Source organism: Hetaerina americana, unplaced genomic scaffold, assembly GCF_022747635.1.
Source record: "Hetaerina americana unplaced genomic scaffold, ioHetAmer1.1.p SCAF_4, whole genome shotgun sequence".
Taxonomy (NCBI): Eukaryota; Metazoa; Arthropoda; class Insecta; order Odonata; family Calopterygidae; genus Hetaerina; species Hetaerina americana.
The window spans coordinates 64955386-64962129 of record NW_027286985.1 but is presented as its reverse complement, the minus strand read 5'-3'; positions in this window follow the sequence as shown (position 1 = coordinate 64962129).

The window sequence follows — 6744 nt, the reverse complement described above, 5'->3', positions numbered from 1 at the left end:
GGGGGGGATGTTGCTTGCGCGCGTGGGTGTGTGTGTCAGTGACTGGAACTAGTCCCGGCGCCCCCCTTCGTCCACCCCAAATGCACACGCACCTTCCCTCGCGTAAGTCGCCAGTGTTGGCGAATCTCCCCACGAAACGATTGCACTGTGAAATAATCGCCACCTTGGTTTCCTCACTGTACGTGAACGAATCAAGTTTTCGGTAAATTAAAATCGCTCGATGAAGCCTAATTTGTTGAATTAGTGTTCCAAACTAAAAATAATACTATCCGTAAAATTAAGTCATGCCTGGGAACTCCAATCACAATAAGCACAAATCGGATGAGTTTTAATGAATGAAAATAAAGCTCCCGTCGAGGCAGCCTGATTTCAACGCGAGGGTCTAAAGAAATTTTATATGGCGAAAAATCTGATATACTTTTATGTGATGGAATAATATGATTTACGGAACATTACTTTCTCCAGGGATTATGGAGTTGAGTGTAAAAATGCTTCTCAGACAAACGCAAAGCCCAGAAGAAATAATATTATACCGTAATCTAACAGCTTTTGTATTTGCCTCCACGAAGTTTTCCCAATGCAGAATGATGTCCGTCGAAATAAAGCATTGTCCATATATTCTTTTCTTCTTATAATATCAAATTCTCTTGGCTAGCTGTCTTAGACGACATACTTCCGCCCGCTGAATTTAATATTCATTTTGAAGGTATTATCTGGGAGTTAAGACCACCCTGCAATGGTTCTTTAGTGTCGAGTCTCAAAACTTGTCCATAGCTAAGCGAATGAGAGCTTGCGTCTAAGCCGAGGGAATGGTTTGGCGCGTAGGCAATTAGACGGCACATCTTAAGAAATGTAGAGAATTATTTTCCACAAAAATTCTATCGCCCAAGATCTGTCAATTGGATCGAGAAGGTAATCTTTGATAAATTTCAAACTAATTAAAGTATACATGTATGGAAGGGTATATGTTTAAGGTTTTAAGTGAGATACAAAAGTTGCAAGCCAAAGTCGTATTAATTATTGCTTGAGTTTTGCACTATTGACCAAAAAAGCAATTTAATAGTGAAAATATTCTCAATTTTAATTCACTTCCGTTTGTTTAGTTTTAGGCATAATCTGTAAATTCATTATCATATTTTGTGTCACTGGGGTTAGTGATTTTCGAGTTTTCGTGCCCTTATAAACCCAACATCACTCGGACAGACTATCACAGAGAAAATTATCTAAATATAATGTTCGTTTTAAAATTATCGTTAAACTTTTTTTTACTGAGCGAGTGTATGAAGTGCTGAATTTAGACCGTCGGTTAAGTGTGCGCATGATCGCAGATCATATTGGCATTGATAATATGACCGTGCACAGCAATATCACTGAAAATTTGGCGATGCGGAAGATCTGCGGTAAATTCATCCTAAAGTTCTTGACGGCGAACCAAGGGCATAGTCGAGTGTCTGCTTGAGAAGACCTACAACGAGTTGAAGAAGACTCCGACATATTGGACAGTTCCGACTTGGCACCAGCAGACTATTTCCTATTCCCAAAAGTGAAATCCAACCTTTAAGGACACCATTACCACGCGGCCCTAAGGGCCACCAAAGTAACTTGAACGCGTACCCTTAAGAACCTTACGGAATTCGCCTGCCAGAAAACCTTCGAGTCGTGGAAAAGCTGCTGGCAAAAGTGAGTTAACTCTCAAAAAATGTACTTCGAAGAATTTTGAAGCATTGTAGCAATATCTGATAAAACCATAAACACAGTAATCAACCCGATGGTTGGTTTGGTAGGTGATGGTAGAGTTCACCCAGTACTAAGCCCGACGACGTGTGAAATGCACACATCAGGGTAGGGGGGCCAGTTCCTTTCTCTTTGCCGGTTATGGTTTCCCAGGAATATCTGGTACCCAAAAAATCACATAGCTTGGGTGGAGCTGCAGTAGCCCGGTAAATGAACCGGGGACCCTCCGATCAGTAGTCCAACGCTCTATCCATGGACTACCGCGACCCACCAATATCTGATATGGATCTATTTTCCGAAACTTATTATACAAAACATGTATATTCTGGAAACCTCAATATGAGTATTCCGGTTTAATCTCGATGTCCATTTGCCTTCAGGATCTAAAATAAAAAATCCCCTAGCGATACCACCAATGGAGACAGAAAAGATAAGATTCGAAGGAGAAAGAAAAAAGAAAATACGTAAAAATATTTTAACTTCCAATTCTTTCGTAGATCAATATAACAATACAGTGAAAATTACTCCTTTTTGGTAAAAAGGTAACACTTTATCATTAGTTTCCAGTTTCATCACCAAGTTCCCAGATCCCGTGGATATGCATTACCTGTAGTTATATAAGAAAAAGGGTATTATCTCAGTTATCTTAGGAAATGATATAAAAGATTATAACTAAAGCAAATCACACTTCACCGTGTATACGAAATAACTATATCAAAAGCTAAATAATGTTCAAATGAAAAAAGAAAAAATCTTTCACCAATCAGTATAACATTCCCCATCATAATGAAACGGGGAAGATTTGAAGAGACAATTTCAATTTTTTTCATTCAAACAGGCGATTATTAAAGGCTGTTGAGGGATTTCAGGGTGGGAAAGACTGTCCAAAGGGAAAAAGTGAAATGCACAAAATATTAAGGCGAATTTTTTTTCACTCGTAATGTTGAAGAGCACTATACTTCTGTACAATAAAAGACAAACTCTATTCTTGCTCAAGTAGTGGGACCGATGAACTGTGGATTGTATAACGTTAGCTTTTGAGGGACAGCCTGTGTATGCTTCCGCGATATTGTCCACCCTTGAATATCCACTCTTGTAAATGACCCTTGCTAGTGGCGCAGCTAGGTTTTAAAGTCAGGGAGGGCGAGCGTAGGAAAGAGACCACTTCCTACATAACAAACAAATAAATTATCGGAAAATGCTATAAAATGAAAAATATAAAAATAATAATTAATTATTAATAATGATTAATTAATTAATTAATTTCAATTTAATTAAATGTAAACAAATTTCCAATTATTATATTTGTGTTTCGTCATGGCAACACGAGGAGGATTGCAACATAACGGCAGATACTTATGTTCGCATCTTTTTTCGTACCAGTTAAAAAAACACGGCGAATGTATTTACATGGCTCAACATATTACTGTCTAGAAGGTAAAGGTGAAATTTCAGGAACACGCGTCCCAAACGTGCCGAGTTGTGACTCGAGGATGGACGGAAGGACAATTCAAACAAAAGTTTTGTAACGATATTAAACTGCGAACACGCCTGGATGAAAATGCGTCACTTTTGAGGAATGTTCTGAGGGGAACGACCGCTCCTCATACTCCACCCATAGGTACGTCATTGATCACAGCTTGGACAACATTTAAGACAAGACACATTCAAGGGATCATCAAGAGTGGAAGGAGAGGAGGCTGTTGGAGGACAATAAGACGGCTCCAACACAAGTTGAACTACATGAGGACTGAATCGGTCTCTATTGTCTTATAAATCAGTCGAGACTACAATGCCCTTGTTCCCCATCATGCCTATTCGAGCAGCTGGAAAAATAAAAGTCCGACTGATCCTGTCACAGGACCTTTGGGTGAGCCTTCGCAGGGAAGGACTTTTTGACCTTTCTGTTATCCAGTGCCCGAAGAGTCCCTTACTCCCTTAAATTTTTATTGAACACCCAGTCGAAACAAATGGAGGCTATGAAGGGATGTTGTGGGCTCAAATTAATGAGGGCTTATTGGGTCTAACTTGTTTCAAATCAGAGCAGTCTTAAGCCCGAAGACTGGTTCACGCAGGGTACTAAAAACTAGCCCTACGGCAGGTGGCATTCACTCAATCAAGATACAGCTACTCGTAGTTTCGTTTCAAGAGGCATCTACTTTTTTCCCCGAAAGGTTTGATTATAAGAAATGCATACTGTTCATATTTAGATGGGGGTTGAACACTCGGATTTGAACCCGCCGTAGTCACTCGGACATCACAACTTTGACAAACCAATAGAAGGAAAGGCATGAAAATATTTTTACCACTTATGTTTATTTTGATGATCTCACAAGTGGGTGAGACAGTCCTGCACTTACAGCGGAATCAGGGTTTTTTATAGGTGGTAAAATGATGCTCCCATACGAAGGGTTAGTTATTTTATGCTCTGCGTGCAAACAGACATATAGTATTCAAAACGCGTTCAATGGTGGCCAATGTTGGCCAGAAAAGGGAATAGAATAACAATTTTATTACAGTAATGGCTCTTAATCAAAAAAGATTATCTGGGATGGACGGCAATTCTATGTTTTGTTTTGCAGCTCTCCTGAAGTGTGGTGAAGGGGGTCTGACAGAGGATAAGAATTTTTATTAATTTCTTAATAATGGCAGCTGACTGACAAACTAAAGCTTGGTCATCAGCAAACCTAACTGATTTTACGAAATCCCCGCCCACTTTCATTCCTACCTCCAGTTCTTCCTATGCCTCTTTGACCATTTCCTCTGCGTACAGGTTGAACAGCAACGGTGATAATGGGCAACCCTGCCTTACACCTCTTCCTAACACTGCCCATCCGGACTCCACGTTCTCCACTCGCATCTGAGCAATCTGAGACGTACAGGTTACGGATTAGCGTCATGTCCCTCCAATCTATTCCTATTTTCTTCAATATACTCATTAGTTTTTCCCAATTCACTCTATCAAACGCTTTTTCGAAATCTACGATACAGGCAAATACCTCCTGGTTGTGTTCTATATTCCTCTCGATTAATAATCTCATTACTGCAATGGCATCACGCGTACCTCTCCCCTTCCTTAACCCAAACTGATCATCCTCTAAGTAATCATTTGCCCTACTCTCTATCATTTTGTTTTTGATCCTGAGAACAACTTTAGCTGCGTGGGATATCAAACTTATTGTCCTGTAGTACTCACTTGATGTAGCCTTTACCTTTTCCGGAATAGGAACTAAAACTGATCTCACAAAGGCCAGATTCCTTCCTCATAAATACTACGGATCAGCCCAAATAGCCTCTTCCTCCCACATTTTCCTAAGCATTTTAAAAGTTCCGCGGGAATGTTATCCACTGCCACGGCCTTATTTAGTTTCATCTCCCTTAATGCCCTTTCCATCTCATCGTCGAGTATGCCAGGACCTAAGCTATCTTCCTATACGTCATGTTCCTTTTCTATGTCTAACTTTGATGGTCTAAGTTCTTTACTATACAGTTCTTCTATGTATTCCTTCCATCTCTCTTGGATCTTTCCTGTGTCAACTATTATCTTACCCACCTTATCTCTGTTAGCATAGATATTCCTTTCTTACTTCCCGATAAAGATTTAACTTTACTGTACAGCGCAAATATATATATACCTGTATGTATGTAGAGGCCTTCTTCAGACTTGAAGAAGGCCTCTGAGAGGGCCGAAAGCTCGGACAATTTACCGTGTGTATCCTTTTAAATGTTACTATTCTATTCTATTTGTGTTACATTGTGTCAGCCCATTATCGTGCCGCGTATCACTGCAGCTAGGTGTGTATTAACACAATTAGGTCACAAAAAAATCGTCAAATTTAATAACCCCAATAACTTCTGAAGCATTTGATTTTCAATTTTCCAGGTGTCAATCATAGACTTGATTGTGTGACTATTTCTTTTCAGCTATCACTGAAATATCAACGAAGCAGTTTCGTGAAAAACACCGTAATCAACCCGAAGGTCGGTTTGGTAGGAGATGGTAGAGTTCACTCAGTACTATGCCCGACGACGAGTGAAATTCGCGTATCAGGGAAGGGGGGCCAGTTCCTTTTCCTGTGCCGGATATGGTTTCTCAGGAAGATCTGGCACTCGAAAAATCACATTACTTGGGTGGAGCTGCAAGTGCCCTGAGCGGCTCGCCCGGAAATATTTTTGTCAGTTTTGTATAGAGATGAATAAAATGACGTCATTGATTATTTGCGCATTTCCTTCTTCAATAATCCTGGAAATTAATTAATTTTTATTGTGAGTATTCAGCCAAAATAATTGTTTATAACTTTTTTGTTATGCCCTCATCTTAAATTACTTTCAAGGTGATTGCAAGAGTTCTAGTCATTCGTTTTATAAATAAGTAAAAGAAAGCATATCTTTTGACTGTAAATTGGCCAGATTACATTCACATTTCTCATAAGAGCACAATTCCTTACACAATGCCACAATTCTAATATAATTGTTTTTTGATTGCAGAGCCAGGTGCTATAGATTAAGGAAGCATCTTTGGAAGTCTTTAGCGCTACCTACCAAAAACTAGAATTTCTTTAGGGAAGATTTATTGTAAATATACGCATTTAAGTGTAAGGGCCATTTCTAATTATGCAGTAATTTATGGTTTTTGAATTGAACTTGTAAGAGGTTCTCCATTCAATAAATATATAAGGGCCAATGCAGAAGTTTTTCTTTCCGGCGAACATCATCCAAATTATTTCCTAATGTCGGGGCAGCGTTTATGTAATAAATTATAATAAATGATTAAAAAAAATTAATAATGTATATGGAAGGTGGCATAATAAATACGAAGAATAAGACAGAATGTGACGCCAGCGCCATCTATTGACCAAGAAAATGACTATGTGGTAGTATCATGATAGAACAACTCTCGCATCGAGCGGGTTTCACAAAGAAAACAGAGTTAAAGGTCCTTAATTTAGGTAATGAAGAATTTATTTTCCATCTGTTTCCCTAAAACTAACTTTATTGTGACATTAAATT